General features: G+C 35.3%; 1 protein-coding gene and 1 pseudogene across 1 annotated transcript in view; one reads left to right on the forward strand and one right to left on the reverse strand.

Moving 5' to 3' along the window:
• LOC125821071 (tetraspanin-6) overlaps nt 1-24,351 on the reverse strand; it is a 1,176,838-nt gene that overhangs the window by 441,219 nt on the left and 711,268 nt on the right. The gene's annotated exons all lie outside the window — the stretch shown is intronic.
• On the forward strand, nt 10,497-11,772 carry LOC125821051 (uncharacterized; annotated as a pseudogene).

The following is a 24,351-nucleotide window of genomic DNA, read 5'->3' on the forward strand; positions in this document are numbered from 1 at the left end:
AGCCATGAGAAAACCTTTCGACACCTTCAGGATCACCCTCAAGCAGAATGGTTTGGAATATTTTTTTAGGAATAGTTGTTTGGTCATTTTCTTGATTTGCCAGAGAATAATAATGCACGTTTTCAAATTATCATGGTCTATGAACTTCTGAAAAGAAGGTTCATTTTTCAGAATCCTGAAAAGAAGGATGAGGTTTTGATTAATTATTGTGGCATGCCACTCTTCTTTGGTAGAAGAGAGTTTGCCATAGTTTCAGGGTTAAAATGCCATCCTCCTTTTGAGCCAGCCCCTGAATTCATAGTCAAAGAAGAACCACGGAGACGAAAGAAATGAGGAAAATAAGAAACAAGATAGTCAACTGAGGAGCAGGACTTGGTGTCCCTTGTTGGCACAAGCTTCAAAAATCCCGATTTAATATATTTGTTGAATGTCGAGGATACATCAAGGAAGCACAATGAGTCATTGTGCTTACTTTGGTTTGTACATAATGTAATTTTAGCCAAAGATCTCAACAACAACATATCCCTTAAATGAGTGAATTTATCTCAGGATATTGAGGCTTTCAACAACTATCCTTGGGGTCATGAGAGCTTTGAATTAACTGTCAAATACTTGTTGAAACCTTTGGGACCAAAGACCAATAACTTATTTGGCTTTCCATGGGCTTTCATGGTAAACATAAATGTTCTTAATATTTTTATATTATATTGAATAATTCAACATTTGATTTGTGACATGTTTTCTTTTTTTTATAGGCTTGGGCATTTGAAGTCATTCCTCATTTGACCAATCAAGTAAATGCAGAGAAGAGATCTCATCTCCAAGGATATTGAGATGGTTGAGATCAAAAACAAAAACTGCCAAAAATATTCCAGATCTTTATAACCCTCCTCATGATGCAGTAAGTTATTATTATATTACACTCATATATGTTGCAACATATCACTAATCTGTAGTAATATGTGACCCAAATGTTGCTACAAATGACTCATATGTTGCTACAGATCCATCTGTCGCAACATATGACACAAATGTTGCTATAGATGACTCATATGTTACTACATATAATCTATCTGTCGTAACATGTGACACAAATTTTGCTACAGATTCCTATATGTGTCAACATATCATCCATCTATAGCGACATATGACACATCTGTGGCGACATCTGACCTAAATATTCCTACGGATGACTCAATTTTATAATTTTAGGTTGTGCATCCATGGCTTGTCCCAACATAAAAGGAATTGCAAATGTCATATCCAATTACTCTAGGGTTGTTTGAAACCTTATTCGATCCTGTTGTGGATAGAGTTAAAATGGAGTTGGCTGGAGCAAAAACCATCAAAAAAGACAAAGTTATTAATGAATTTGTTGTTTTTGATGGGGTTGATGGTCATGGTATTGATGTTGGTACTGGTGCTGGACAAGACCAAGGGGCTACCTCTTGTAGAAGATACTCTGGCTTTCTCTGTGAGAAGTGCAAGAAATAAAATGAAGATTCTATTATGTATCTTCAAACATTGAGTCAGGCTGTCAATGAATTTAAAAACAAAAGGGGTGGGGGGGGGGGGTCAAGGTCATTCCATCAAAGAATGTTCGGCATCCATATACTCCACAGACCAAGAGGAGGAAAAAATCCTTTATCAAGGCACTACAAAATTTGAAGAAGAAGATCTTTGGAGAATTGCCAATGGCCGTAGGAGAGGAAGTGCTGGAGTTCAAGCATGTGAATGTTTATAAGCGTGTGACTATAACTGAAAAGAACAAACTGGTGGACTTGACGAGAGTAAAGGAATTGCGTGCATAATGCATCATGCATTTTTTTAGTGGAGAAGATTTCAGGACCATGACAAGCATGGACATTTGGTGGGAAGACTGTGTAATTTTTCTCTACTAGTACCTTCAATTTATAATGTTCGTTTGTTTTATCTTTTCAATGATTACTCTTCTTTACTCTTTAATATTATTTTTTATTTCAGTATGTTGATGAAATCCTTAGCCTCATGTGGGAGAGGCGTGAGATACCCTGAGTACTATGATTTCACAGATAGAATCCTGGATCTCAACTTCTATTCCAACTTCAAACTAAGATATGACAAAATGAGCGAGGAGGCAACAACAGTTGGTGGCAGAAGCTTTACGCAGTTAATTAATGAGTTTGAATGGGATGAAAATATGATTAACTATGTCAGGGGCATTAGACCATATCCTAGAGGCATGGATTGGATTGGTGCAAAAAGGCTTTTGGCACTCATGAACATGAACAAAACTCATTTTGTGACTCTTGAGATCCTGTGAATACTAGGGGATTCATATGGAGGAAATCACGTACTTTGGATCCAGCTGCCTCTTCCTGAATCGTACTAGGTGTTGTTGCATTTTGTCTTTGGACCTGAGCAACTACCAACTGAGTGAGCAACTATATTGCCCCTCTAAGATCTTGCTCTGAGGCACCTGGTGGCAGTACAGGCGGTAAATGAACTACCGTTGGTACTACTGGAGGTGTAGGAACTCCTGTAGCTCCTTCTGTCATGGGAATCTGAGGACCTGGAAGAATAGGACATGGCAAGCTTTGCTGACCAGTAGTCTAATCACCTACTAGTTGGGACTGCTCTAAAATGGATGCCTCCTGAGTAATTCTAGCAATGGACCTCGAGCCTTCTTTATCCTTGTCCATATTAGACATGATCTGAATCACAAATGAAAAAATAGTTTGAGTCAGAATTAACTTTCTATGACTTAGCTGTATTGTACGATCTAGATTATGAAAGAAGGTCAAATTCCTAAATGCCCATGTAGTCCCTATTTATAAATATGGCGCGCAACACATTTATAAGAAAAGTCCTACTAGACACGACTTCATACACTCCCTGGGACACTTGAACCTTGTGCTCTGATACCAAGTTTGTCACACCCCTAACTAGAAAGGGGCAGACATCAAGGATATACACAAACACCTGCTAAATATCTTACTAATCTCATGCCAAAGCTGAAGATTCATAAGCAGCAGAACCTTTATGAAGACACATACTAAAACATATATAACAAAAGGGCTCGTTGGGCTACTTTACAACAGAAGCAAGACTAAGTCTACGAAGCCTCTGAAGAGTATACCTCTGAGAATTTGATAACTAGTCGGGACAGGGCCCCGACATACCCATTCTGATATATGTACATACGTAGCAAAATATAGGCTCTAAATATCTGATAGCTCTAGTAGAGGTGGAGCTTACCAACTGCTAAACTGGAAGTCTCTAGTCTACTGAAAATAGTTGTTGTCCTGAGCACCTGAGCCTGTAGTGATACAAATGAAACGCCAAAATAATAGGGACGTCGGTACATACAAAACATGTACTGGTATGTAAAGCAAACTGAATAACAAGTAGACATCAAATATCATGATAGGAAAATTTGAGCAGTGTATGCAGGAGACATAATCCGTAACTGGAATTGTGACCAACCTCAAGGGTCCTCATAGAACATTTCATGTCTTAGTAATTTATATATACATAATCCATATAATTTGCCTAAGTGATATCTTTACTTCATTATATCGCTTCTTTTCTCTTGTAAAGCTAACTATCAGGGAATCACATGATGGCCTACTGGCGGTGATTAGTGAATCATGTATGGCATCTGTAGCCCACTGTCACGACTATGCATGAAATTCATAGTCTAGTAACGAGGTCTATCAAGGTACGCCCCTAGGGCTCCTGTATGGTTTGCCCGCAGGCCTGTATCAGTCAGGTGAATTCACGACAGAAAATTCCAGCTGACTATATCTGAATTCTGTGCACAGAGTAGTGTCGCACGTGGTTGCCCTAAATATACCCACCCTACGCTGCAGAGTAGTCTATAATCTCAACTGCTTGTAATTATTTATAATAATTAATTCATTAATCACATAGCTCGTGATACAATTTGTGATTACATTCTTTAGCTTGAGAATCATATATCTTGTGACCTATGAACTTACGAATAGTCTGTGGCTGGTTGCTTTCTTTAAATTTATGCAACATGTACACTGCTAACTTCTAAGAGTTCCAACTGTAGACAAATGTAGTTGTGTGAAACATATTGCTTCCTTGAAGAGTACTATAACTCTATAGGTTTAGGACTCAACATGAGAGGGTTTATAAAATATGATAACTTTCTTTCAAGTATCATAGAATCTATAGTGACATTTATCTGAAGAACATGCGAGTTTAGGTCGTGCCTTAAGGGCAAAAGAGGTTTTAGCTTTACATACCTTAATTCGGGACTTACTATCTTACGTCGTCAAATTCCTTTGCTGAAAAATTTATCTATAACATAAAATCGTAAAAGGATAGTATAAGAAACTAATCACGAGTCACAACAATGCCAAAAACACAATAATGGTTCGCAAACGACAATCTCAACAATTATCATAGATGAGTGGTGAATCACCATACCCTTCTCTTTCTCTACTTTCCTAGTAGGCTTATGACTTATTTACATGTTCAGTATTACTCCTCATCCTTTAACCATAAAGAACCAGCCCCCTTAATCATCCACACTTAACATAAAAGTAAAACTCATGGCCTCCAATCACCATCCCACCGGTTCCTTGTTAACGATGTCAAATTCCTTTATAAGCTCATAGTTTAAGTTGGTAAAGAACTGATGCAATAAACTAAAATAATAGGAGCTCATATAACCAGCTACAACATATTCCTAGCGACTTAGAAATTTCATCAAACACTTGGTGAGCAACAAAGTTTCAAGAACTATAATAGTCGCGTTCTCTATACCTTGCCTTCCATTTTAATGTAATTACCTTACTTCCCCAATACAATACCATTGACCCCTCATTTGGTCAAAACAACATCCAACACAACCTTCTACAAACTCCCTCCTCACTAAAACATCAAATACAATGGGTAAAATATGGACTCACGGCTTCCTATCACCGTCCCATGAGTCCTACCCACAAATTATACTTAAAGCATCCTTGGAATACTATTTATGAAGATAGAAGATGATACATACCTATATATCAAAGAAAAGCATCCCCTGCCGTTCTTTATTCTCCAAGAACAATACTTTTTCCTTCAAGAAAACATTTAGCAAAGTATATCTATAGGTCTATGGAGAGGAAGACACTTGATTCTTGAAGAAACCAACTTGCCTTAAGCTTTGGTGGATTGAAGATGAGAAAAACTTGAAGAAATAAGTTGAAACCAGTCCTTACACGTTCTTGAGTATATGAGAAAGTATATCCCAAACTTCTAATATAAAAACAACAAGTTTGGCCGACTTTCTCTGAAGTGCCTTATGTCCCGCAGTGATTGGGCAGTGCACGCGTCTGTCGTAGAATGAACATAACTTTTTATTTCGATATCGTTTTAACGAGCGGTTTATTTTCTTGGAAACTAGACTCAAATACCTTCTATTAGATATGTAGTAGGCCCTCAAACTCATTATATATTAGGATATATGCTCGTACAAAGTCAAATGAGAATGAGATAATTTGTAGTATTCCTCCACAATGAACCTTTAAGCTTTAATCTTTTCTTTAATGATCTGTTTGACCTAAAACTTTTGTTTAACCCTTCAAAGGACTAAATATAAGGGTTACATGGTATGCTTAATCATTTGCAATGATATACCTCCCCCGATATCACATCTATGCATTGGTGTTTACGAGTCACAAATGTATTTTAAGTTACGGGGTATTATAATATGTCTCATATGTAGCAACGTATGAGTCATCTGTATCAACATATGAGTCATCTATAGCAATATATGTCTCATATGTAGCAACATATGTCTCATATGTAGCAACATATGCCTCAAATGGTCAAACGTTGCTACATAAGGGTGATATGTTGCAACATTTGAGGTATCTGTAGCAACAGATGAGTCATCTGTAGCAACATATATCTCATATGTAACAACATTTAACTCATATATTATGTTAAGAACAAGTAAAAATGTTGGAACAGGAGTGCAAAACTACGTTTATTTATTTAATTTCCACAACTATGATAATTTTAATGGTTGTACACAACTACATAAGAATTTTCCATCCTCCACAGTGTTATTCTTGGTAATGCTTAAAAATAGAAAAAAACCACAACAAATAACACGAAGATTAGCTTCCAGTTGTTACAACATTTGGTTCTTCTTCTTCATCACTCATTTGTTACTTCTTTTAATATGATTTTCATCATCAATTTCCAACTCCTTAATTTTGTTCGCCAATCTCAGAATAACGAACTTAGATCGAATATCAACAGCTTCACGATCCCTCCATTAAAAGAAGTTGCATGCATTCTCCTAAAATACACACCACAAAAAAATTTAAATTTTAAAAAAATAAAAAAATAAAGAGAAGTCTCCCGACTAAGATGTAGAAATGTACATACACGATAGCGTGGACAAGACCAAAATCTTTGACTTGGATTGTCCTTCGACCATGAAGTTTGCATTGAAAGTAAGTCTCCATGTTTGCAACAGATTTTCACACCCAACATGAGATCATTTTCATCATTACAAATTCGATTCAATATTGCATTTGATATTATATCAAAAGTAACAAAAACAAACAAAACTCATTCATTAGATCTTACTGATCTATATTTAAAGAACTCATTCTTATCCAATCACTATATTGCAAAATTAATGATTTTATTGGTTTGACAATACATGACAGTGCGAAGATTTATTTTAACCAAAGACCAATCAAATTAGTTGCGTGTTAAAAAATAAAGAACAGAAAAGACTGATAGAAAAAAGACTGATGAAATAAAAAATATCATTATATCTCATGCAGTCCAGAGATCTGAGATCCATGCAAAGAGAGAGAGAGAGAAAGCGCAAAAAGGAGAGAAACCGAAGTGGCGAGGAAGAAAATGAAAACCCTATTCTTAAAATGAAAATGAAAACCCTAATTTATATATATATCCTTTCTAGAAATGAAATAATGGGCCGATTGGGCCAGTTTTAGAGGTTGGGCTTGCCTATGACTTTTATAAAGTACTTACGTTTTTTAAGTTGTTGCAACATATGCCAATTATGTGTACATGCAAGTAGTATCACTATTAATAGTGAGGAATTCAAGCACATAAACTTGGGAAACATTAAACATAAACATAAACATGTCATTGATAGTTGATAGTTGATAGTTGATAGTTGATAGTTGAACTAGTGACATGCAAGGCAAGGCTAGACTACATATCCATATTTACAAGGCATTAACGCCAACAAAAATAACAAAATTTACATCTGAAATGCTCTAGCCCATTGATAGTTGATATAGTGACATGCAAGGCTAGGCTAGGCTACATATCCATATTTACAAGGCATTAACGCCAACAAAAAGAATAAAATTTACATCTGAAACGCTCTAGCCCTATACTACTACTTCAGCCAGCAAAAAAGGACTTGATTGGAGGATCTGGAGTTGTGAACACCTAATTTTTTACCAAAACATAAAGATTTTACACCCAATTTTAATACTTAAATATTATTATTTCAGTAGGGTTATATTTAAAATAAATGAAAAAAATAAATAAACTGAAAATTACAACAAATTATAAGTTCACTTTATGATTAAAGTTTAATAAAGAAAGCTTGTGAATTTAATGTATTTGTTTTACTCTTTCAACTTTTAACTAGTCTAAAAAATAATAATAATCGTACATATTATGAAAAAGTAGATAAAAAAAATAAAAAATAAAAAGAAGAGTCCTAAAAATTTCAAATTACCTTACCTTTATCCTAATTACCCAACTTCCTTAACTTATTTCCTAAAAATCCTCCTCCCATTAAGTTTATTTTATTTTTTTATTCTATTTATTTATTTATTTTACCTCTTGCACGATCTTTTCTCACTTTTTTACATGTTTCTTTTTTTATTATTATTATTTTTTCTTTCTTTTCTCTTCGTTCTTTTTTTTTTAATTGTTTGTTAATATTATATTACTATTTTATTTTATTCCCTTATCTCAACCCTAAAATTCTCAACTAGATTTTAAACTAAACTCCCACTCTTTCTCGTTCCTTTAAGTTAGCACCAAACTCACACCTAAAATATTATAAAAACACGCTCAATAGAGAGATTACAGAGGCAGAAACACATACAACGAGAGAAAAAAAACAGAGAGAAAAAGATAACAAAAATGAGTTTTTATTTTGAGAATTGAGTCAACGTTCGAGGTTTCACTCAAGATTTCGGATTCGTGGCTCTTTAAAGTTAATATTAGCTATTAACTTTGAAAATCAGTAGATCGTAGCAGTTGTTTTGGTGGTATCAATTTTTGCAGCGAGGTAACTCTAAATTCTTGCATGATTTAAATAGAATAATTGTACGAAAACTTGATTCCAATAATATGAAGTTCTTTGAATCGCATGTTATTATTATGTAATATCAATATGTGATGCATGTTGTGATTATTTTTGAGAATTTACGAACGCTCAGGAAAACGAGATCAAAGACGTTTATTGTTTAAAAGAAATAATATAAAAATAAAAATAAATAATGTACCATACATTTTTTTTATTATTGTCTTATGCTCTTTAGATGCAATTAATATTGAAATTGGTTTCGCGATATTTAATTTTGAATAGTTAGTGTTTCTTGGAGCTTAGTTTTCATTTAAGAAAATGTTGTTGAAATTTTTTGTAGACTTGTTAGATTAGAATATAAACTGAAGTTTAATTGAACAATGATTTAGAAAATATAATGTGGAATGTGTTTTAGTTTCTTTTTAAATATATTATTTTGATAAAAAATAGTTTACCTTTAGAATAAGCATTAAGATGATTATCGTTTTAATTCGAATTATAATTAAGAGGATATATAAATATTATTTAGAGATTTATGGTGAAAAATAAAATAATGAATAATTAGGAAAACTAAATTAAATAAATAAAAAAGGCGAGAAAGCATTAAAAAAAAGAACAAACGTGAATATAAAAGAATAATAATAAAAAATGATAAAGAAAGAAGAGAAAATAAGAAGTAAAAAAAAGAAAAAGAAGAAGAAACAGAATGTCAAAAAAAAGAAAAAAGAATTAAAATACAAAAATAAAGGATAAAGTAGAAAGAAACAAAAACAAAAAAACGTAAAAAAAACAAAATAAAAAAAATAAGAAGAGACAAAATGAAACAAGAATAATAAAAATATAAATGAATGAAAAAATAAATGTAAAAAAGGAAAAAAAAAGTAAGGAAAAAACGTGCAAAGAAAACAATAAAAATAAAAATAAAAATAAAAAAAGGAAAAATCTTCCTAAAAATTATCCTAATCTATTTAGAATTTCTTGCTAAAACTCATTCCAAATCACATAAAAATTTGTTTCTGTTCTAAATCTAACTAAAAAAATACAATCCTACACAAATTCTAATTTCTAGCAATTAGATACCTACATATTTTCTATCCACAATAAAAATAAAATACAAATACATGAAAAAAAGGAGAAGAAAAGAAATTACAGAATATTTCAAGATTTGTAAATATCTATCTCTTAACTTTATTTTATTATTATGTTTAAATAAATTTTTGTGATATACATATTTTTAATTAATGAACATATATTAATGAAATAAAGTAGTCTTAAATAGGTTTAAAATAAATCAAAAAATGAGGGTAAATAACATTTTTATTAAGCTAATAATATAATATTCAAAAAATTAACTTAAGTCATATATATAGTCAATAAAGCGACCATGCTAGAACCACGAGACTTGAGGGGTGCCTAACACCTTCCCCTTGGTCAACAGAATTCCTTACCTGAATTTTTAGTTCACAGACCAATAAAAATAAATAGTCAAATTTCCTTTTGATTAGGGGTTTAAATAATAAGGTGACTTGGAACACCAAAACTCAATTCCAAGTGGCGACTTTGAATAATAAAATAATCTCTTTTCAAAATGACACTTTAATTGGAGAAACTCTTTTTTTTTTCAAAACATACATTTAAATTTCGTGAGGAAAAATAAAGAAGCGTGACAGATGGCGACTCTGCTGGGGAATAACCATAATTCGAGCTTGTAAATATTGACTTGTGTATGACTTTATTTATTTATTTCTTCATTTATGTTTTGGATATTGTATTTGTTGGCTGAATGTGCTAATTGTTTTTTTTTTTTTTACTATTTTAATATTATTTGAATTGCATTATAACTGTCTTCTTTCGCGCACCCTTCTAAGTCTTCTATAATACAATTATGCGAATTGTGACTGCGCACCCCACTTCTGTTAAGATAGCCAGTGGATCTTCGGTCCATGGTGAAAGATTTTTAGTCATACATGTTTAGAATAGGGAGCACCCATGCACAAAGCCGGAAAACGCTGCTACCGATACGTTGCTACTCCCTAACTCGAGTTGTCCGCTCGTTTTACAGACAGTCTAGATACCTTTCTCCACAAGTTCAACCTTAGTAGAACTGAAACCCTTAGACATGATATCCTTACTAGGTTCCGCTTTATCTGCATCATGTGCATTTAACTTAGCAAGATTCGGCATGGGAGCCGGATCTGTCTAGGACAGGTACCTTTTCTTGAGACCATCATGTACATTTTTGTGCTACTTGTTGCATAATGTGGAAGACTATAACAAATGTTGACCGGCTTTAAATAATTGACTAAAAGAAAAAACGTCTATTTTTATCCACTTTTAGGAAATAATTCAAGATAAACAAAGTGAAAATAATATATATATATATATATATATATATATATATATATATATATATATATATATATATAAAACCCTCAATTGTATTCTCGCTTTTATCAAAACATCAAGTTTTTACAAAATAATAATAATAATAATAATAATAATAATAATAATAATAATAATAATAATAAATAAATAATAATAATAATAATAATAATAATAATAATGCATATACAAAAATAATAAATATATATATGTATGTCTTCAAATTTGTTTCAAATAGTGCATGTCCACCTTCTTTTTATTTCTTTTTCTTTCCCTTCTTCATGATTCATTAGTCAAAATTATCTCCTTATCCGGTCATTCTCTCCGAAAACAACCTAGGCTTCCCCTAAGGAAGGTCAACAAAATTTGTTTTCGAAAGAATGACCACTTTAGGCATTCTGAGTCATTTTTCTTATATATTTTTTTTAACTACTCCGACAAATGATTTCGAATGATCAAAATTTCATAAGTTAAATTTGGTTTTAAATCGCGAGTTTCTTTTCCTAACCAGGTAATCATGAGATCTATGAGATGTGATTAAAGACCAAAGGATGAAGCAGTCGAAATGGTCAATGATCCTCCAAAGTTCATGATCACGGATAAAACCCCACCACTACTCATGGCTTGGTGGAACGATATGCATGAGTTTAGGGGAACTGAGATATTCAAACATCTTGGTTTCCTCACAGATATCATGAGATTTAGTCCTGACAGAGATTTGATCGAGGCTTTGATCCCCTTTTGGGATTCTACAAGCAATGTGTTTCGCTTTAGCGATTTTGAGTTGACGCCTACATTGGAGGAGTTGGGTGGTTTCACAGGGTTAGACAAGGATCTCCGATGCAAAACACTCATAGCCCCAAGAAGTGTCAGTGGAAACAAATTTTTAGAACAAATGCACATCATCTATCCTCATAAGGAGTGTTTCGATAATGGGTTGGTTTCCTTGAAATTTCTATACTCAAGATATGAAAAGAAAGAAGGATTTTCAGACTACGGGAAACAACTTAAAAATGGGCAACACCTCCTTACTTGGGAAAAACATAGACAAGAAGCATTCATGGTGGCCTTTTTAGGAACCATGGTTTTTCCAAGGAGGGATAAAAAAATCAATATTCGTCTGTCGGGAATAGTCGCTGTTATGATGAAGAAAAAGAAATCCACTATCTTGCCAATAATGTTGGCTGACATTTATCGTGCTTTGACTAAATGTAGGGAAGGGGAAGACTTTTTTGAAGGTTGCAGCATTCTATTGCAAATGTGGTTTTTGGAGCACTTGTATCGCCATCCTTTTGCGACAGATTTCAAATCTGAATGGACGAATTATATTTTAAGCCACCTAGACAGGATGAAGGAATTAGTAGACAAATTGCCAAAAGGTGTCAAAGCGTGGAGACATTATCTTCTTAAATTAACTGCATCTGATATTACATGGAACTATCATTGGTTCCCTGCGAGTGAGGTAATTGTTATGTCTTCCTATCGTCCATTCTTTGTCCTGACAGGCCTTCGAGGATTCCAACCATACATACCCCTTCGGGTGCTATGCCAACTAGGATAAAGACAAATCTTACCTAGGGTCGAGGATACACAGAGTTTCGTATGGGAGGTGTCGTCTGAAGATTGAGATCGAGAATCAGAAGCTCAAAAGATTTGGGGTGGTAGTCGAACTTTAAGTTCGAAAGCTATGGTAGACGATCGTGTTGAAGGAGAAGTAGACCCCTCATACCTCAATTGGTTCTTTGATCAAGCCCCCCTCAAAGTAATGCCCGAAGGATCAGCGCGAGAACTCAGAGATCGAGAAGAGGAAATTGAAGTCAGAATCAAGCAAGCTCGGGTCGATGTGGAAAGAAATTACAGGTCTACTCTAGATATCCTCAGTAATGATCTAAAGAATGCTAGAGAAGAGTTGGCTCAACATGATGCAATATTCGAAGAGAGAGTTAGGTTGATTCAGAAAAAGGCTGAAAAGGAACATTAATCCACCATTCGAACCTTACATGAGGATTTATGCATTGTCACAGGTGCTATGGAGCAACAAGATGAGGAGTATAAAAAAGAAAAGACCCTCTTAATGCACACACAAGCTAGACTACAAAATCAGTTAAAAGCTTCGATGGGACGAGAAATAGATATAGCAAAGCGTTTCACATCGTATCAAACAGAAGTCGCGATCGAGAGAAACCAATGGATGGGGGAGCGTGAAGAACTTCATAATCAAATCGAAGAGCTTCAGGCACATGAAGAGGATTTGACCCACACGGTTGGTACTACTCAAGAATGGTTGCAGAATTGTCACGAGAATATGGAGGAGGCCAAATGACAAGTGCTTCAACTGACAGAGAGCTTGATTGATGTTTATGGTGGTTATCTACATCGGAGTGATGAGAGCCTGGGTCGACATATGCGTGCACTGGCCCCACATCTGCCAAAAGCTTTGTTCAAGGTTTACTCTAGCCTAAGGGGCAATTGATGATCGAGAAATATCGGAGAAGGATTTTTTATTATTATTATTATTTTTTATTTTTTTTCATTTTTTGTCGAAGTTTGTTTCAATCTTTAAGTACTTTGATGTTTTGGTCATTTATTTTAAGAACATTTTGATTTGAATGATGTCTTCATATAAATAAATGTTGTGTTTTCTTTTTTTTAATAATTCTTCTTCACGAACTACGTAATGATCTGATTCATGTTCAACATGATACGTAGGCAACCTTCAACAGGTTCGATCAAAATGCGTTCAAAATATTCAGATGAGTAAAGTATGAGACTAAAAGACATAACCAACTCGTCCAAAGCCGGGATGAAACATAAAAGTCTTCCAAAACTCATTGTAGAAATAAGAATAATTTAGGTGCATAACATACAACGTGTGATTAATATTGCAAAGTGTTGAATCCTAACACATTTGTTTTTATATATAAGAGAGAAAGAATTTAAAGTTGGTTGGTTTGTGAAGAAACCTGGCATCTCATCAATATAACACAAGATCAAAAGGGAAGGCAAAATGGACACGCAAAGACGAAACAAAGTCGGGAAATGACGAAGTCCAAAATCAAATGGTTGCACAAGAGTCAGTATCTGTAGAAGAGGTAAAAATGTTGAGACAACAGATGGCCGAAATGTATGAAGCTTGGATGAATGGGCAGGCTCCCCCATCTTCAATTCGGGAATACCTGAATGTGAATATGTCATTCCCCATTCAAGTCTCAACAAGTGACCCGATTTATCCACCTGGATTTGGACCCTACGTTAACACATCTAATACTGCTGGAACTTCCTCGGTACACCCATTGAATCCACCCATGATGAATAATCCACTCTTCATGCCAACTGTGCAAACTAATGCAATTACTCACTAACACTAGTACAAAAATCCAATGATGATCCTATACCCAAAGATCAATACGGCCAAGGTCAGGCCCCTAAATTGACTTTCAAAATTCCTGATTCTTACCACCACACTCATCAATACAGTTCCCCCGTCGAGGTTGAAAAAACCATTAAGGACGAGGAACATGAAGAAATTGCAAGAAAAATGAGGAGTTTGGAGCAAAACATAAGGAATATGCAAGGGCTGGGAGGACACAAAAGTGTCTCGTTCAAGGACTTATGCATGTTTACAGATGTTCACTTTCCTATAGGGTTCAAAACTCCAAAGTTTGATAAGTATAATGGTCATGGCGACCCAGTGGCTCATTTGAAAAGATTTTGTAATCAGCTAAGGGGAGCCGAAGGAAAAAAAGAACTTCTTATGGCTTACTTTAGAGAAAGTCTAACGGGTGTAGCCTCAGAATGGTTTATCGATCAATATATTTCTCGATCGCATGTCTGGGATGACATGGCGCAAGATTTTGTCCAACAATTCCAATACAATATCGATATCGTTCCGGTTCGCAATTCCCTAGCTAATATGAAGAAAAAATCGTCTGAAAGGTTTAGGGAATATGCCATAAGATGGAGGGAGCAGGCGGCTAGAGTCAAACCGCCAATGAAAGACTATGAATTGATTGATGTTTTTCTCCAGGCACAAGAACCTGACTACTTTCATTACCTTCTCGCTGCAATGGGAAAGCCTTTCGCCGAAACAATTAAGATCGGAGAAATGGTAGAGAACGGCATAAAATCGGGTAAAATTGTAAGCCAAACAACCATTAGAGCTACCACGCAAGCAATACAAAGCGGGTCAGGTAATTTTGTAAATCGAAAAAAGAAGGAAGAAGGGTCCATGATGACGTCTGGATCGAGAGGTGTTCAAATGGGCATGAACCACTCTTATGTTCAAGTCCGACCTTCTCAGCGCCAACAATGGCGGGCACCTGCCCCACAAGGTTCTCGCCCCCAACAACAAAATTTTCAGCCACCCCATAATCCACGTCCCAGATGGATTATACAAGAAAACAAGGTCGAAAAGAAAACTTTACCCCAATTGGAGAGTCATATACGAGTTTGTTGCGGAAATTGGTATAATTGAGATTGGTTGAACCTGTCAATCCCTATTTTGTCAATCCGAATGCAAGAGGCTTTGATCCAACTGTTATATGTGAGTATCACGCTAACACTCCAGGTCATAGCACAAAGAATTGTTGGACACTAAAAAGAGTCATTGAGAAGTTGATTGAGGATAAGGTAATTGAGATACGCAATGAGGAGGCGCCAAATGTCACCAATAACCCACTCCCTGCTCACAATAAGGAGCATGTTGTGGGGATGGTACACATTTATGAAGATTGTGAGCAAAGATGTAGAACAAAAATGGAAAGCAGGGATTCAAAAGAAGAGTCGAGTATGGTTTTAGAACCCATACAAAAGGCATCGATAATTGTGAATGGTGCAAGTTCAAATTTTGGAGACTCAAGAAAACTAGTGTTGTATGTCCCTGGAGCTGTAAAAAGAAGAGAAGTACCGTTGAATGGACCAAAATTATACATTCCTGGTAAGTTTCGAACATTTGGTCAAAATCAAGAAAGTGTGAAAGAGCCAAGGGTGATACAAATTGCAACGCAACTTCCGATGACAAACACCAAGACCGTTCCATGGAACTACAACAAAGTCGTTGTTACCCACAAGGGAAAATAGATTATTGAAGAAACAAATGAAACAAGAGGATTAACTCGTTCTGGGAGGTGTTATGCTCCAGAAGAATTAAGAAGAGACAAACAAGCCAAAGAAAATCAGTTGCTGATTAAAAAACCTGTCACTGAGGAAGAGGCTGAATAGATCTTGAAAAAGATGAAAGCTCAAGATTATTCTGTTATTGATCAATTGAGGAAAACACCCGCTCAGATATCCTTGTTGTCATTACTCATACATTCTAAAGAGCATCGTGAAGTTTTGACCAGAATCTTGAATGAGGCACATATCTCAGAAAGTATCACGGTGGGTCACTTGGAAAAGATGGCCAACCGAATATTTGAGGTAAATAGAATCACTTTCACTGATGATGAATTGCCTTTGGAAGGATCTGGGCATAATAAGGCGTTACATTTAACCGTGAAATGTGAAGAACACTATGTGAAGAGGGTCATGGTCGATGGAGGATCAGGTGTAGACATATGCCCTCTTTCTACTCTACAAAGGTTGAAAATCAACACGGATAGAATTAGTACTAACAATGTATGTGTGCGTGCATTTGATGGCGCAAAACGGGACACTCTTGGTGAAATATACTTAACTATTACAATTGGACCAGTGGAGTTCGAAATCACTTTCCAAGTAATAGACATGGACACTTCTTACAATCTACTTTTGGGTAGGCCATGGATCTACCTGGCTAGAGCTGTGCCGTCTACTCTGCACCAAGTGGTCAAGTTTGAGTATGATAAACTGGAAATCATTGTCCATGGTGAAGATGATCTCCCAATCACCCGAGATCCTTCAATACCATGCATTGAGGCCAAAAGAGGTTGTGAATCCCTTAACTATCAGGCTTTTGAGATTATAACAGCCAATCAGTTTTCGGTAGGGAAGCCTATACCACAACCTCATCTATCATCTGCTTCAGTCATGGTGGTGTCCCAGATGGTACAAAACGGCTATGAACCTAGAAAGGGACTAGGGTTGTCTTTGCAAGGAATTGTAGATCCCATCAATCTGATGGGTAATCAAGAGACATTCGGTTTGGGTTTCAATCCAACTAGATTTGATAGAAAATTGGCAAAAGATCGTAAAAGAAATGTTTGGAATTTGTTGAAGCCAATCCCTCATATTTCTCAATCTTTCGTTAAATCTCGAGGTGAACCGAGTCCAGACTTCTCTATCCAGAATGATGTGGATGAAATATGTCAAGGTATCAAGGAAATGTTTGATGACGTAAACATGACTTAGATGGGTGAAGGCACTAGTCATATGGATGTGCAATTCGTCGGCCCGAATGTCCAGCTCAACAACTGGGAAACCACTCCTCTCCCTACAAGGAGGGAGTCTTGGTAGTTTATTTTGCTGCTTTTAATTTATTTATTTGGATTATTCTCAGGGTTGTAATTCAAACCTTCTAGTTGTCTCACTTTGGTGTTAACCCTTTATCATTTCTCATTTAACGCAATGAAGTTCTAGTTTCCCAATCATATTTAATCATCTTCTCTATTCTTACTCTTTCTAATATATGTCCTCTTATTTTTCATTTCAGTTACGTTAATGTTGACCTTAAAAATATGACATGCATGCGGAGTTTACAGTTAGATCCTAAAAAGTTGTCTGATCTCGAAACAATGAATCCAAAGTTTGACGAATATGATGAAGATGAAGCTTACGAAGAAATAAAAAAGGGATTGGATCAATTTGAAAATAAGCCTAAACCTAATTTAAGTGAAACTGAGGCGGTTAATTTAGGAACTCCTGAAGAACTGAGAGAAATAAAGATAAGTATTCATGTTGATCAGAACATTCGAGACGACATAATTCAAGTTTTATTTGAATACAAAGATGTCTTCGCGTGGTCCTACGATGACATGCTGGGTTTAAGTGCTGATTTAGTAGTTCACAAACTTCCAATACATCTTGATTTTCCACCTGTCCAGCAAAAGCAGAGAAAGTTTAAGACAGACATGAGCGATAAAATTAAAGAGGAAATCATGAAGCAACTGACTGCAAATGTGATCAGAGTTGTCCAATACACTACCTGGTTGGCTAATGTTGTGCCAGTGCCAAAGAAAGATGGAAAGATCAGAGTTTGTGTTGATTACAGAGATTTAAACAAAGCAAGTCCAAAGGACAATTTTCCATTACCCAACATTCACATCCTGGTTGATAATTGTGCCAAACACGAGATTCAATCTTTTGTGGACTGTTACGCCGGATATCACCAAATTCTCATGGATGAAGAAGATGCAGAAAAAACTGCTTTCACCACCCCATGGGGTACATATTGTTATAAAGTCATGCCATTCGGTCTGAAGAATGCGGGAGCAACCTACATGAAAGCTATGACTACCATATTCCATGACATGATGCATAAAGAAGTTGAGGTATATGTCGATGATGTCATCATTAAATCTAGAACGCAAGCAGACCATGTGCGTGATCTAAGAAAATTCTTCGAAAGATTGAGAAAGTACAACCTCAAGCTTAATCCAGCTAAATGTGCATTTGGAGTGCCATCTGGCAAACTTTTGGGTTTTATAGTTAGTCGAAGAGGCATTGAATTGGACCCCTCTAAGATAAAGTCCATTCGAGAATTGCCACCTCCAAAAACCAAAACTGAAGTAATGAGTTTTCTGGGAAGGTTAAACTATATCAGCAGGTTCATTGCTCAACTCATCGCCACATGTGAGCCAATATTCAAGTTGTTGAAAAAGGATGCTGCTATCAAATGGACAAGTAAGTGTCAGGAGGCTTTTGACAAAATTAAGGAATATTTAGTAAACCCTCCGGTATTGGTCCCACCAGAACCTGGTAGGCCGTTATTCTTATATCTTTCAGTGATGGATAATTCATTTGGTTGCGTTTTAGGACAACATGACATTACGGGAAAAAAGGAACAAGCCATTTATTATTTGAGCAAAAAGTTCACAAGCTATGAGGCAAAGTACACTCTGTTAGAAAAGACTTGTTACGCTTTGACTTGGGTTTCCCAAAAATTGCTATCTTTTGTCCTACACGACCTATCTTATATCTTGAATGGATCCTTTGAAATATATTTTTCAAAAATCCATGCCAGCAGGTAGGTTGGTAAAATGACAGATTTTGCTTACGGAATTTGATATTATTTATGTCACTCGCACCGCCATGAAAGCACAAGCGTTGGCCGATCATTTGGCAGAGAATCCGGTCGATGACGAATACGAGCCCCTAAGGACATACTTCCCTGATGAAGAAATCAACTCTATTGAGGAAGAAATTCCTAATGATGGTCACGTGTGGAAAATATATTTTGATGGGGCTGTCAACAAAAATGGAGTAGGAATTGGGGCAGTTCTTATCTCACCAAACGAATATCATTATCTTGCCACAACACGACTTCGATTCTTTTCTACCAACAACACAACAGAATACGAAGCTTGCATCATGGGTTTGAATATGGCAATAAATCTGGATGTGCAGGAGTTGGTGGGTTTAGGGGATTCCGATTTACTCATTTGACGAGCTCGAGGCGAATGGGAGACTCGAGACATTAAACTCATGTCGTACAAACAATGTTTAGAAAACCTCATCAAAAGATTCAAGTCCATTGAATTCAGGTATATTCCCAGGTTTCACAATGAGTTAGCTGATGCTTTGGCCACCCTAGCCTCGATACATCCATACCCGGGTAATACCTATATTGACCCGTTGGAAATCTAAGTTAGGGATAAACATGGTTATTGCAATATAATTGAAGTAGAGCCAGACGGTGAGCCCTGGTATCACGACATTAAACGATTTTTAAAAGCTAAAGAATATCCAATACATGCTGATAAAGATAAAAAAAGAACTATTAGGCGACTCGCCAATGGGTTCTTCTTGAGTGGCGATATCTTATATAAAAGGACTCCAGATTTAAATCTATTGCGATGTGTGAATATTCAAGAAGCAGAAACAATGATGAATGAGGTGCATTCAGGGGTTTATGGCCCTCACATGAATGGTTATGTTCTAGCAAAAAAGATTATCCGGGCAGGGTACTATTGGTTGACCATGGAGCGAGATTGCTTCCGATTTGTACGCAGGTGCCATCAGTGCCAAATTCATAGTGACTTGATTCACTCACCCCCTTTAGAGTTGCACCCTATGTCTACTCCGTGGCCTTTTGTTGCTTGGGGAATGGACGTTATTGGGCCGATTGAGCCGAAAGCATCTAATGGGCATCGGTTTATTTTAGTTGCCATCGACTACTTTACCAAATGGGTTGAAGCTGTCACATTCAAATCAGTCACCAAGAAAGCAGTGGTGGACTTTGTTCATTCAAACATCATATGTCGTTTCCGCATACCAAAAATCATTATTACAGACAATGCAGCGAATCTCAACAACCACCTAATGAATGAAGTTTGTGAGCAATTTAAAATTGTTCATCGTCATTCAACCCCTTATCGACCCAAAGCAAATGGGGCTGTTGAAGCGGCAAATAAAAACATCAAGAAGATTCTTAGGAAAATGGTGCAAGGATCTAGACAGTGGCATGAAAAACTACCATTTGCTCTCTTGGGATACCACACGACTATTCGTACGTCAATCGGTGCAACTCCTTACTTATTGGTTTACGGAACTGAGGTTGTCATACCCGCAGAAGTTGAAATCCCTTCTCTTCGAATCATTGTCGAAGCAGAAATTAAGGACACAAAATGGGTTAAATCAAGGTTAGAACAATTAGCACTGATAGACGAAAAACGGTTGACATCAATTTGCTTTGGTCAATTATATCAGCAGAGGATGGCTCGAGCTTATAACAAGAAGGTACGCCCAAGAAATTTTAAAGTCGGTCAACTTGTTGTGAAACGCATCCTTCCCCATCAAGACGAGGCCAAAGGAAAGTTTGCCCCAAATTGGCAAGGCCCTTATGTTATTAAACAAGTGCTATCAAAAGGAGCATTGCAACTGGCAGATATGGAGGAAAAGGCAATCGACACAATTGTTAACGCAGATTCGATCAAAAGATACTACGTTTAACACTTTTTGTTATGACACTCTCATGATTGACATTCTCAAGATGAGAGGATAAAAATGTATCCTCCTTTATTTCAAACATCACTTGTCTGGTGCAAAAAAAAAAAGTTTCATTGAACTACGTTCGACCTGATTCCTAAGAGGATACGTAGGCAACCCTTCATTGGGGTTCGGTCTAATCACTAAATAAAACAATAATCATGTTCTTCAATTCTCCAAGGGCTGAGACATGACATTGTGACCTACGATGTGTTACCACAAAAATAAAAAAAATAAAAAAAATAAGAGAGTCTTTTGAGTGAAAACCCTCACGGGCACCATAAGACGATAGTAAGTTGAAAGAAAGAGATAAGAATGTCTTATTGGTGGAAAACCATGAAGGGTACTATTGATCAAATGATGACATTCCGTCTTGGCATGAGCACACAATCAAGATAGAAATCAGGCTATAGACTGAAAGGTACAACATTGTTTCATGAAATTCGGACAACTTAGAAGTATCAAACGTTCAGTCCAAATGCATGTCATGATTCATTAAAGTGGTCACGTACTTTCAGATAAGATTCTTTTCATTCCTTTTAAACCTTTACTTATTTCCTTCTTCTAAAGACATAATTTTTCTTTCATAACCCTTTCATTTGTGTCATTTGTACTTGTGTTCGGTATTCTTTGAGTCTCATTCAGCATAAACTCGTGTCAAGTGAGAAAATCAAATTAAAGTAGCGGAATTGACTACGGTATTTCTAGTTGAATGTTGGGGGCATGCACAACATTGACTAGGGATGTGAACCCATAGAAAAAAATATATATCAAAAAATCGATACCGTGTGAAAATCGGTAAAGCAAGAAAGTTGCTTTGGCGAGAATGAGCCCCACAACGTGCACAAAATGGAAATGGGTCAAAATGTTCGTAAGAAGTGCTTCAAGGGATATTCAGAATCACAAACCAACCACCATTTAGAAAAGCTCACAAAATATTCTTTGTTTCAAAATAGGTACAAAGAAAAATCGTGCAAGTAATTCGCGAGAGTCCAACGCCACGAGGTAAGTTCTTGAATCCTTGTCTCTCCTACAATATGCACCACAATAATAATAATAACAATAAAAAAGATTATTTTTCTTAATAAAATTTGGGGCATTTTATTTTTATTTTTTGTTTGTTTCTTTTATGTTTGGAAAATGTACAAAAATAAAAATAAAATTAAATAAATGATCTTAAGTATAATAATAATAATAATAATATAAGTAAAAAAAATAAAAGAACATATATATATATATATATATATATATATATATATATAACCCCTATTTTCATTTTTCATGTTTTCACAGGGCACAATAATCCCTGGTTGCATATAGGGCACAATAACCCCTATTTTTATTCTTCATGTCTTCACAGGGCACAATAACCCCTGGTTGCATATAGGGCACAATAACCCCTATTTTATGTTTCATGTCTTCACAGGGTACAATAATCCCTGGTTGCATATAGGGCACAATAACCCTTATTTTATTTTTTCATGTCTTCACAGGGCACAATAACCCCTGGTTGCATATAATTCACAATAAAACCCCTATTTTATCTTCATGTTTTCACAAGGCACAATAACCCCTGGTTGCATATAGGGCACATTAACTCTTATTTTTATTTTTCATGTCTTCAGAGGACGCAATAACCCCTGGTTGCAAATAGGGCACAATAACCCCTATTTTATTTTTCATGTCTTCACAGGGTACAATAATCCCTGGTTGCATATAGGGCACAATAACCCCTAATTTATTTTTTTTCATGTCTTCACATGTCACAATAACCCCTGGTTGCATATAAGGCACAATAAAACCCCTATTTTATCTTCATCTTTTCACAGGGCAAAATAACCCCTGGTTGCATATAGGGCATAATAACCCCTATTTTATTTTTCATGTCTTCACAGGGCACAATAACCCCTGGTTGCATATAGGGAAAAATAACCCATATTTTTTTTTTCATGACTTCACAGGGCACAAACCCCTGGTGGCATATAGGGCACAATAGCCCCTATCTTATTTTTTCATGTCTTTACAGGGCTCAATAATTCCTGGTTGCGTGTAGGGTACAATAACCCCCTATCTTATTTTTTATGACTTCACATGGCGTAATAACATCTAGTTATATTGGGCACAAATCTACCTTTATTTTATTTTATAAAAGTATATTATTATTATGCCTAGTATAAACTTTCATAGCTTTCATCAATAACTCACAAAATTTTCGTAGTGATACTGGGGCAAAATTTTTGTTTCGTTTGTTTGTTTTGTTTTATGGCGTGCAGGTTTCTACATAGTATACCAATTTGAAGTTCAAGAATAAAATCCTCGTTTTGATTAGAGAAATGAAGAATATCAGATGTCAATGACATTTAGAGTCGCTTTCAACCCATGTAACGGCTCAACATATCATGAATCATCTTCTCAAGAAAACAAACATTCAAGAATATCATGCGGAAAAGCGTCAACGACTCAAGTCAAATCATAAGTTTCAGATCTTAAATTCAAATATCAAGATCAAAGTTCGGAATCGATGTACCTACCCAAAGAGGGTGAAGCGATAACTGAAGATTCAAAATGAAGACTCAGTACTAGTGGATTAGATATGATCTTGTACCTTTCCTTTCTCTCCTATTGTATTTTTCCTTTTAATGTAACAGCTAGAGATACGAACCAGAACCTCGACAAAACCTCACTCGACTACCTAAAATTATTCTCCCGTCCCTTCCTATATATGAACTACACCTGATTATTAACTCAGGGTAGATAGTTTGTCCAAAGTTAGGGCGCAGTCAAACCTCTCCTCTTTTACTTATTTTCACATTTTTGGATAAATGTCTCGGTCAAAAAATTAGTCACAGTGTTCACGTCTTTGCATGAAAACTCTTCATGTTTCCAAGCAAAGAGGGGCATACTGTGAACACATAATTTTTGACCAAAACATAAAGATTTTACACCCAATTTTAATACTTAAATATTATTATTTCAGTAGGGTTATATTTAAAATAAATGAAAAAATAAATAAACTGAAAATTACAACAAATTATAAGCTCACTTTATGATTAAAGTTTAATAAAGAAAGCTTGTGAATTTAATGTATTTGTTTTACTCTTTCAACTTTTAACTAGTCTAAAAAATAATAATAATCGTACATATTATGAAAAAGTAGATAAAAAAAATAAAAAATAAAAAGAAGAGTCCTAAAAATTTCAAATTACCTTACCTTTATCCTAATTACCCCCAACTTCCTTAACTTATTTCCTAAAAATCCTCCTCCCATTAAGTTTATTTTATTTTTTTATTCTATTTATTTATTTATTTTTCCTCTTGCATGATCTTTTCTCACTTTTTTACATGTTTCTTTTATTATTATTATTTTTTTTTCTTTCTTTTCTCTTCGTTCTTTTTTTTTTATTATTATTTATTATTATTAATTGTTTGTTAATATTATATTACTATTTTATTTTATTCCCTTATCTCAACCCTAAAATTCTCAACTAGATTTTAAACTAAACTCCCACTCTTTCACGTTCCTTTAAGTTAGC

The sequence above is a fragment of the Solanum verrucosum genome, unplaced genomic scaffold (genome assembly GCF_900185275.1).
Source record: "Solanum verrucosum unplaced genomic scaffold, falcon-dt-bn FXZP01000050.1, whole genome shotgun sequence".
Classification (NCBI taxonomy): domain Eukaryota; kingdom Viridiplantae; phylum Streptophyta; class Magnoliopsida; order Solanales; family Solanaceae; genus Solanum; species Solanum verrucosum.